The sequence below is a fragment of the Aplidium turbinatum genome, chromosome 12 (genome assembly GCF_918807975.1).
Source record: "Aplidium turbinatum chromosome 12, kaAplTurb1.1, whole genome shotgun sequence".
In the NCBI taxonomy this organism is placed as follows: Eukaryota; Metazoa; Chordata; class Ascidiacea; order Aplousobranchia; family Polyclinidae; genus Aplidium; species Aplidium turbinatum.
In genome coordinates, this window is record NC_137483.1 from 2020261 (window position 1) to 2032015 (window position 11755).

The window sequence follows — 11755 nt, forward strand, 5'->3', positions numbered from 1 at the left end:
GTTATGATCTGATTGGTTTTCATTGAGTGTTTATCAAGATGCTCCAGACAGGCGATATACCAGCGCGTCAATGGGCAACTATTTGAAAAGACATTTAAACAGGGCCGTTGAGAAGATATGGTGGGCCGGTAACAAGTAAAATTCTGTGCCAATAAAACAAAACATTCCTTAAAGAAAACTGTAAAACCCCGAAGAATAAGTTATGTATTCTTTGTTCACCAGCTCTGGAAAAATTTCGAGCCCTCTATGTCTAGGTCCCAAAGTACCCCCTTGTTAATAACACCCATGTTAAAGCTATTGCATTTACAGCAATTTTATAGACAATGAGATTACTACATCAACTAAAATCGTGAAGAAAATGGCATTAATGCCACATGAAAAATATACGTCAATAAACCAACGTATGCTACGTAAGAAGTGATAACGACGCACGGGGTCACGTGACAAGGACGCAAGCGGTCACGTGACACTGATAGCGTGCTGTGATAAACCTGATTGGATGAAGTGGACTGTGAAGTTGTTAAAAGCAACAAGCAAAAATAAAGTTTTTCTTCAAGTTAAAGAAGTTGTGATTGTAAAGTCCTTTACGAGCACATGAAATCAAACACGCTTGACATGACTTTAGTGCCGTACTATGCTGTTTTCATTACCGGTTACGCAATGGAGTCAAACAGAAAAGTGATTTCAATATTCTTACAAAGATATGAAACTATAAACAATTGATATTTCCGCCATCGTGTTGGCCTTGCACCCTCTACGAGTTCTTATTTCATTGCGACGATTTCTTGGCCACAAAAGTGATGTTTTATGCCAACAAAACATATTGGCTACACAACGAAACAAGTTTACTATTCCACTTTCATCCACACCATACACAAATGGTTGTTTCTCCAGGTCCCTTTAGAGCGGAACAGACAGTTCAGCAACAGTTTAATTAAAGTTTAACATCACCGAAAGTGCAGTCAAAAGTATAAAATTACAAATTCTGAGTGTGACCTCACAGGTGACGCACTCAGAATTTGTAATTTTATGGGGGGAGGGTTTGAAAAAAATTACAGGAGACCGTGTTAAACTGTCTTTATTTCACGGCCTAAACAAAAGAAGACCTATGATGGGTCACAGAACGTAGGCGTGTAGCCTAAATTGTGCTCAAGGGAAGGCTGCAAGACTGTTAGGCTATGCTTCACTAACATTAACTTTTTTGTTAAAAATGTGTAAATTTGTTGGTTAAGTTGTCAATGCAATGTAACTTATGCATGCAATCCGCCGTCCACAAACATTGTACACAATATTTGGCCATTCGTTCCTGTGTAGAGGATGAAGAGGTTTTTCATGTAAGTTACATTAAGACTGGCATCTGGCAGCAAAAGTGCGTTTTAAACTTTTGAATTGGTTACTCGTTGTAGTGGCTTGCTTTTACTCTGCAGCAGAAAAAAGTAGGTCAAAGATGGTAAAAATACCTACAATTTAACAAACCTTGTGATTATCTCAAACGAAACAAACTTTGAAATGGGATGTGTCTTGTGTGAAACTCTATAAGTGAAAATAGTCAGTATCTTTTAAAGGAAACACTTTTTGCGCAAGACCATGACGCTTTTTGCATTGTACGATTTTCATGCATTGGCCTTTCAAGCGCATATAGAAACCAAATTGCTACGATCTCGAAATAAATAAAGACAAAAGAATTTTTCGCCAAATAAAAACAAAATTTTGTTTTAAAAACGTTTCAACGTGAAAATTAAAGTTGCTTTCATTAGCTAGCTTTCCCAACAAATGGTGAAAACTGTTGCCTACTAAAAACTATGCTCGCCACCAGTGAAAACAGACCGCTTGTTCAAGCAGGTGGTTTACCTGGGTTGATAGTAGCCTACTTTTGCTTTAAGCAGCCATACTAGGCTTATACCACAGATGACTTACTAATTATTACCGACTTACTTACTATACAAGTAATCTCTGCTTGTACAGTATACATACCAAGAGCAATCCTTAAGCAAGCGAGAAATTTCGATCCCAGCTACTCAAATTATTATCTCTTTAGTTTCGTCACAGATAGTTTTTTAGATACAATTGCTACATCACAGCAAAAATACGTGCTCACTAAACTCGATTTACACAAAAACTCGCAAAAAGTTGCGTTAATGAAGAAAAATAGAGGATAACTCATATAATGAATAAAGCAATAAGAAAATTTCAAACAGTATGCTCAATGGGGGGTTAACTCTCACCCCTTCCCTCCCCCTTGCGTACGCCACTGGACCCCACGATGTTGGGTGGCCCATGCGGGTTTCCAATTTCCACAATGGTCTATTGTGACGTGATAACAAAACACCAGTCACATGTTCAATTCCCACAAACCCACAGCAACAATTCAGAGGTTCATCAAATCAAAGCTTACTAATCAAATCTTGAACACTGAGCATGGAACGACGGTGAACGCACTGCGTGAAAATAAGATCACAGAAAAATGCCAAGAAAAACGTAATCGACAACACGCTTTAACATTTTGTTTTGTCACACTGCGCATCCTATTGGATCATCAGTTGATTCACAAGAAAACTTGATGAAAAGTTTAGTAACGAAGTTTTGCCTTGGAACGCTTCAACACAGTGGTTCCCAAAGTGGGCGCCAGCGCCCCCCTGGGTGCGCTTGCAACCATGAAGGGGCGCTGGCTATAAAGTGGGCGATTGGGGGGCGCTGAGAGTAAATCGGGGCAGTTACAAGAAGAGGATTGCAAAGCATTTTTTGTCATGTTTCGCTTCAAAGAAATACAAAAGAAGACGGCGGCTTTAAGAGCTCTGTGGCAGATATTGTGGTAATTATGTAGGCAACGTCGCTTCGCAGTGCCTTACAAGTTTGTTGAGGTCGTAACGGATGACTTACTTTGAAGCACTGCGATTACGCAAATCCATTCTTACAATCCGAGAGTATGTTGATCGAGCGAGTTTTCAGTTTACCTACTGTTTCTGGAATGCGAATTCCGTTCTTCTAACTTTGTTGACGTCATAATTATGTTTTTTTCTTTAATTTTGACGGTACTTTTTTTGTCGAAAGGGGCTTTTGATACTCTGTTCGTTGTCCAGGGAGGCACTATTTTAAAAAAAGTTTGGGAAACACTTCTTTAACATGTCTGAGATACCACGACCTGGATTAGAACAGGTATCCACTTGACACTATCATAGTAAAACAATGACAGTGATCAGCCTGCACACGAAATATAACCAATCAACCATACTATGAATAAATTCAAACAACAAGTACAGAACAGAAAATGATGTTTTGAAATTACACATGGGGCAGATATAGAAATTTAAAAGCTTTTCCGACTGCTGTTATCCAAAAATCAGCAAATTCGTTAGTTTTAATCTGATCGTCTAAAAAAATTTGAAGAGAAAGACAATGCCACACTGCCCCCCCCCCCTCCTCCCATACGTAGGCCATTGCACACCTGCATTCCAATTCCTCAACAAGATAGTCTTGCTCTCGTCAAGTATGTGACACTTCAAGGTTTGATTGTTCTCAGCTGTCGAGGCCATGGACTCAGCACTTCCTTCTAACGGAAAAAAATATTTCAAACTGCTTTACATAGAAGGTATAAAGAGTTGTGACAAACGAGATGTTTCAAACTTGGTTGAGCAATCAACTTACATCTTTACTCCTGGCCATCGCAATATTTACAACAGTTGCATATCAAAACAAGTATCAGGAAAAGATACACGCGACAAAACGCGACCATTATGACGTGTTCAACAATGAAACAAAAAGCAGGAAAACTGACATGTCACAATATAACTTATATACTGCAACAAAATAATATTACATACTGTAATAAATAAATATTATTATGAACGAAAACCGGTTCTGCAACAAATAAATTGTAAAATAAAATTGTAATGCTGTGTGGGAGATAGCTAGTCGTCGATGGTATAAAGAAGGACTTCGATCAAAAACTTTAATGTTTCATGTCAACAAAATAATAAATTTAACCTTGTCGTACATCCCACTAATATGATGATCTTGAATTACGAGTAATTATGGAGTGTTACCTATATACAGTGTTCAAACTATGAACGCCATGGTGTACCTATATATTACCATTGTCTGTTGGCTGTTGGGTCACCGACCGGTGAAAGCATCTACATGGTGTTCGAAAGGATACCAGTTCGACACCTACCGGAGAGCACGCAGCTGTGTCTTCGGCAAGCCACATATTGGCACGTTTGAAGGAGGACACGAAGATGGTCCATGAGATTAGTTGCCTTGGCTTATCGTCAACTTAATCTAATTTTTAAACCGTCAGGTATTAACCTTTAGGGTCAAAACAAAGTTAAAGTAGCGCGAGATAGGCGCGAGATAGCGCGAGACACCAACTATCGTGCAATGATTTGTCCCCATTCAGATCCATGTGTTTGCACTTGTTGTCGCCCAACTTGGGTTCTGCTACTCAGGGTGTCCAAAATGATTTATCCTTCGATCAAACGAATTGAAATGTTTATTCTGTAATTAGCGACTCGAAACGAAACTCTTTGTTAAACAAATAAGCAAAACGAAATCATTTCATTTTCAATAAACCAAAAGGAAAAAGACGAAACTACGACGAAGGACAAAACTACGACGTGTTTAGCCACGTCATAGTTATGGTATGAAGCCAGGAACAAGTGAAGCAACTCGGCCTTTGTCACTAATGAGGAAGACGGTGACCTGATCTTTCTCTCGCCCACCTTTCCTTCAGCAACTGCGCCCACTTAATTTATTACACCCTGGGTAAAGATGATTGGAGCATATCAACAATTGGAGTCACGTTTTGATATTGAAATAAATATAAATCCATCTTTCACTCAAGCGCGTTCCACCACAAGAGTTTAACATCCAAAGCTGGTGGCTTAAGTTTAAATGATATCATTAATTTATAGTAACAAACCTTAGACAAACAATCAAATCAAAATAAGAATGTAGCAATTGACGATTGTTTGCCCCTAGATGAGCCATTCATAGTTTGAAACACTGGATTTTTTTAATCAACTTTATCAGAAAAAGGACTCCTAAATAATTGATGATGATGGCTACAGACCTACAGTTATCTATTTCAAACCAATGCAGTGGCACTGCGGAGAAGTGGAGTTGTAGCTTTCCAACATAAAGCAATCAAATCAACATCATCCATTGACACATAAACTCAAGCGAAACGCATTGAGTAAGAAAGACAAAGGTCATAAAATTGTATATTAATCATAAACAATCTACGAAATTTTGCTGCGAACGTAGCGACAAGACAATGACGATTGTTATTATCTGTTGAGCAACGGCATATGAGCTGTGCTCGTTTCGTTACAATTTATAAATAATGGCAACACTTCAAAACCGTGGAGGCCGCGGCAGCAATAGTTGCCGCAAAAGGAAAGCGATGCAGAAGCGGCGAATTCTGCGATTCACGATTTGAGCTCCTTTTAAGGACTTCCAACAAGCAACTTTAGTTGCTGACAGCTCCACTATACATAAACAATGCGTGACTGTTTAGCCACAGTTTAGTTGTGCGAGCCAGTCAACGCTGCTTATGACGTCATGTAACGATCACAAACCAAGCGGAAACAATGTCATGTATTGCGTTGTTTATGCATTAAATGACATCAACATAAAACAGAAATACTTGGTCGCAACCGAAGCGGCAACTCATGAACCAGTGCATTTAGCCAAAGGCAAAGTTCTCTCAAAATCGCATGTTTGACATAAATTCACTCTAAAACACATCAGAATGATGTGAGAAGGGTAACACATACAAGATGATGGCATCACGGCAGTTTCTCTCTCTACTGACTGGGCCCAAACACGGCTTTGCAGCTTGTCAGCAAACTCGTCATGAAAAGCCAATGTTGAACAACTTCATTGTACTTTTCGACAAGATGGTACTGCTATTTTGCATTCATCAAATACTGGCATTTGCACAACAATCTAACCTCTTACTGTAATTTATTAAGAATCGATTTCGCTATAAGTTAGTAATAGCATCTTCGGCTTATTCAAATAGAATCTTTTCGACAATTTACTTATCCAGAAAGAAAAAGATAGTAGCAGCTACAATAAGCGATATACCGCAACGCCAATGAACCCGCAAAGGTGTCAAGATTGAAGGTTGTTTGGGTAGGAAGGTAACATTTGCGTCCAAAACGATCACAACACCCCTCAAAAAGCAATGAAACAAACAAACAAACTTGAAGAGCTGAATTATAATCTTAAGATACTTCTATTATAGCAAAATTGATTGTTTACTAAATTATGCTAAGAGATTATATGGTTGTGCAAATCATCATTTCATGATTGCGAATCAACAGCACAACACCTCTACAAGAAAACATTTGAGATTTAGCTTAATAAAAAAACAAAAACAATTGTAAACATGTGACAAATAACTTTACAAAAATCACATCACAAAATTCATTCCAATCTGATCATTATTGTGTCCAGATAGTTAGACGGATACGAAAGATTGCGTGACCTTGAAGGCTTAATATAAGTTTTCATGATCAATTGATTATTATTTTTGCATAGATTTAGCAAAATTTTTAGTTAAATAGACGCAAAAATCTATTTCACACTTGCATGAAGAACGCGCAAGAGCGTAACACAATCGCTGCTTCGATGCCAATAGCGTTATGATCGTATATGGAGGCACAACGCTGTCAGGCGCCGCAACGTTGTCAGGCACCATAATAGGAATAAATGCAGCCATTATGAAAACCATAGGTTTATACATAGTTTATACTTTGCAATGAATGGTGAAGGCGTTTATGTTCATTGCTACGTGGTACGAGCGTCTAACTACGTTTCTTTCATGTAAAAGTCAAATTAAATACAAAAGATTCTCAATGCTCAATTTAAATAAGCTGAAGATGCTATTACTGTAGCGAAATCGATTGTTGTACAAATGCCAGCATTTGATAAATGCAAAATAGAAAGTACCATGCTTAATTGCTTAGGTAACATTCTCATTCAATCATCAGCCGGCTTGGATGTTGTTTGTTTTTTACATGGTCCATTCCGTGGTTTCGTTGTTGCTTGGAAAATACAAGCATCAAATGAATTGATTTTCGTTGAACTAAAGTCGACCGCGCTTGATCATGACATGTGTAGTCTAAATCTCCCGCTGGTGCTACTTCTGTTTTACTGGACAAATTTTCCTGTTCATTCATATCACCCTCTTAATACGGCCAGACCACCCTCTTAATACGGCCATATCATCCTCTTAATAGGGCCATTTCACCCTCTTAATACGGCCATATCATTCTCTTAATACAACCATAGCATCCTCTAATACGGCCATATCACCCTCTTAATACGGCCATATCATCTTCTTAATACGGCCATATTATCCTCTTAAGACGGCCATATCATCTTCTTAATACGGCCATATTTACGTGGTCGGAACAAGCGGGATCAATTGTACATGTTTTAAAATTTCAAATCGGTTAAATTAAAATAAATGGGCGATAATTTTCGAACCGCTTCTTCAACTGACAAATGTTATCATTTTGTATTGTTCATTTGCACCGTCTGGAGACGTTGAAACGATGTAGAACACAAGTTTTGTAGGTTATGCGGTACAATCTTTTGTTCATCAATATAAGAACGCCAACGATCAAAGAGTGACAGTAGTCTGCTATAAGCAGGTTTCGAACTCAAGTACAAGACATGTGATGGACAATTTTGACAAATTGTCTTTTTCTGATCTAAAGCATAGAATATAGAATACATCTATGTATAACAGGAAAACTGTTAATACTACAAAAAGTGCTCAATACTAGGCAAAAAAGCAAAGCAGAGCGAATTAAATCAAATATAGTTATTACTATCTGAATCCTTAACAGCCTGTTTCACCTAAATAAGGATCATCAGAAGGACCTTATTCAAATAGAATCTGGATTCAATTGGAATTCAAATGCAATTCAAATTCTATTTGAATAAGGTCCTTCTGATGATCCTTATTTAGGTGAAACAGGCTGTGAAGGGTTCGGATAGTAATAACTATATGTAGCCTATACTCTAAATATTTTCACTCAGAGTCACCTTCAAAAGTTTTTAGGGTCTGTAGGTTTGAAAGTTTCTTAAAAGGTGTCCGTAAATGCAATACAGTTTAGAAACACTGCTCTGCTCTAAGGAGACAAATCCCTTATGTTGACATAAGAACAATTGTACGACTTAACTTTGGAAGAAGAAAGTAATTACAAGAAGATTTAGAAGAAGGCTCTTTAATGGCGACATTGAAATGTAATAGAAGTGTCACAAATAAACTATTTTCGAGTGAAACAAAATGCCGCTCTATGAAAAGATATGTAAAACAAAACGAAATAATTAAAACGAAACGAAATTTTTCATTTCAACATAATTTGAAGTGAGACCAACATCAAGGAATTTTACACCACAACAAAATTCGTTGTTCTGCAAAGCCAGAATATATTCAAGAAATTCTCTACTGGTTTGAGATGGTTTTCAAATTGTTCATCTACCCCAGAGCCCAGAAATGTCCAGAACCTTTTAAGTGACCATCGAAGTATCATCAGAATATAGGCTACTCATAACATTAGAACTGTCTGTTTAGAAACGTTTTGAGCATTTCAAAACACTTTTAAATGTTAGCAAGATTTTAACATATCATGATTAGACGATTTACAATGCAGTAAATAAAGATGTATATGCATGTTTTATTGATTATGAGAAAGCATTTGATAGAGTTAACCATGAGAAACTGATTCATTGTTTGTCCAATATTGGTATGAATGGCAAAGACTTACGTTTTATTATTAATTTGTACTGGAATCAAAAAGCATTTATTCGCATGGAAAAAGATTTATCTAAAGGAATTGATATCAAGCGTGGAGTACGCCAAGGATGTGTACTTTCTCCATGTCTTTTTAATTTATATACAGAAATGATTTTTCGATCAATTGATGATATGAAAGGAGTAAAAGTTGGTGGCTTGAATATAACAAATTTACGCTATGCTGATGATACTGTTCTGTTGGCTGAATCACAAGAAGATCTTCAAGAAATATTGGACAATGTTAACTCAATTGGTAAAGAATTTAATATGAAAATTAACACTAAAAAGACCAAATCAATGATAATCTCAAAATCACCAGACACCACAGTACTCCAAATTATAATTGACAATAAAATTATACAAAAAGTAAAATCTTTTTCATATCTTGGTCATTTAATAACTGAAGATGGGAGGTGTGACCATGAAATTCTTAGACGGATAGAAATTGCAAGAACTACATTTGGAAAAATGAAAAATATTTTAACCAATCAACGTTTAAATTTATCAACTCGTCTCAGGATCTTAAAATGCTATATCTGGTCGACCCTGTTATACAGTTCTGAAACTTGGACAATATCACAAAAAATGGAGAAACGGATCGATGCCTTCGAGCTCTGGACATACAGGCAAATGTTAAAAATTTCATGGAAACAAAAAATCACTAACGATGAAGTACTCTCCAAATTCAATTCAAGCAAAATGCTCTTACAAACAGTCAAAAGAAGAAAATTGAAGTATTTCGGACACACAATAAGGCAAAATTCATTACAAAGATCATTAATAGAAGGGAAGATAAACGGTAAAAGAAGTAAAGGCAGACCAAGAATGATTTGGACAACAAACATCACAAAATGGACAAAATTAAGTTATGAATGTGCAGTACGCACAGCTCATGGTCGAGAACAATGGCGCATTGTATCCAACCCTCCAGACGAGGAAGGAACAAAATGATGATGATTAGACGTAAATTTTTATTGAAAGCAACCAACACACCCGACTCTAGTTGTCTGGAAGTAAATTATCATATACATCCCAATACAACTTTATTTGAAGGCTGAAGAATCGAAGTAAAATGACGATGATTGATTGATTGAATCTTTATCCTCGGACTGGGAAAGCTTCTTGCAGAGCTTAATCCTGGCAGTTTCGCATACTTGTAGAAGTAGAGGCTTTGAATCACTGACGTAGGCCCGGTCACCGAGATTGACAGAGTGAAGTTTCCGATTGTTGAAGTCTTGTTGCCGGGGAACTATTCCATCCATTAGATGCCGCTGAATGGAGAGCAGTCCTTAACGTGCGTTGTTCAAGCGCACACCCCGAGAGTCGAACCAGCGCCGCTTGATCTTGAAGCTTCTTCGTTCCAGAAGTTCCAGATGATTGGCAAACACTGTCTATTCTGAAGCAGCAATGACCTCATATTGACGACATAAAATTTTAGATAAATTCATTTGCCCAAACAATCCACAATTCGTTGAGTGCTGGAGCATGTACTTCTAGACTTTAGAATTACATGGCTAGAACCCTTTCATCATACAAGTTGGGAAGAGAGGTTGCTTTTTTCAACCTGATACAGACTTAAGGCAGCAACAACACGGTATTTGACATGATAAAGAAACAAAAATATCAAACGCGTTCGGCTATAAAATCTAGAAATAATTCTACATCAAATACAAAATGCTAGAGAACATTCAATATTACATAGAAAAACATCCCAAATATTTGTGGAAACTGGATTACGTTGCTGAAATGCAAAGTGATAGAAAAAAGATTACACAGCAGAACGGATCAAGCGTTACCTTTATTAGAGTGACTAAAGTACTTGTGTGACGTAGCGATAAAATTATGACTGGTGTTGCTGTCACCTTTGGGTGAAGTTGGTGAAGCTTCTTCTGTAAATGTTTGATTGCAGAAGTTTTATTGTTTGTTGCCGCCCCATTTGTTGACAGTAGAGCGTAGAACCGCGCGACACACAACGAAACGTTGTAACGATATGGAGTCAAGGAATCCTAAACCGTGTCCAATAACAGTTTTTACACTTTATTCACTTGAACAAAACACGCAAATTGGCAGCATATGTTTTTGCTATAACTATTTCAGCCATTGCTTCATATCACCAGGGCCATGAAAAGGATGTGTTTCTAGAAATACTGCAAGACTCTGGGATATAAAATCAAGACAGCTCTAAAAACGAGACACCTCATAAAAACAATTAAGAACAAAAAATACGAAAAATTCCAGTACAATTTTTGAAGAATGGGGTAATTTTCTCCCAAAATGATGGAGTTGTTCTCAAAAATATTTAATGCAAGCACACTGCGGCAAAACGATGCGAGATATGTTTTTGGCTGGCTCGCTGGAAAGGTACCAGACCCCTAAAATCATCCCAGGCTGCGTCCAGATGTACCCATTTGGAGCATCCTGTCAACGTTACTGCATATCACAAATATGTTAGAAAAAGAAGAGCCGTTTATCTCAAAGAGAGTTTCATAACTCAAACAGCAAACCAAACCTTTTTACATTGATTCAACGTTTGTAAACGTTGAATCAATGTAAAAAAACGGTTGGTTTTCTGTTTGGGAAGCGCTTGCCTTCTAAAGTCAAAACGTACAATTCCTGAAAGCAAGCAAATCTTATTTTTTACATTGATGCAACGTCTGCAGACGTCGTTACATCATTCAAAAAAATCCTCATTTTCTGGATAGTTATTATGTGCATTTTATTTGCGTTTTTACAATCTTTTCAAGTTAACAACATACCTAGGTTGAATAATTAATCATCAGTTATTAAAGTGCCTAAACAAGAAAGCATTGTGTGGTAAGGTATCACCCAACTAAAGATCCAAATCCGTCTACAACCAAAACTCACATGTTTCACAAAACCACAATCAGAATTATTCTGGCTGAAATTAAATCATTGCTTCATTGGCGTTATGTCCTAGCTTCC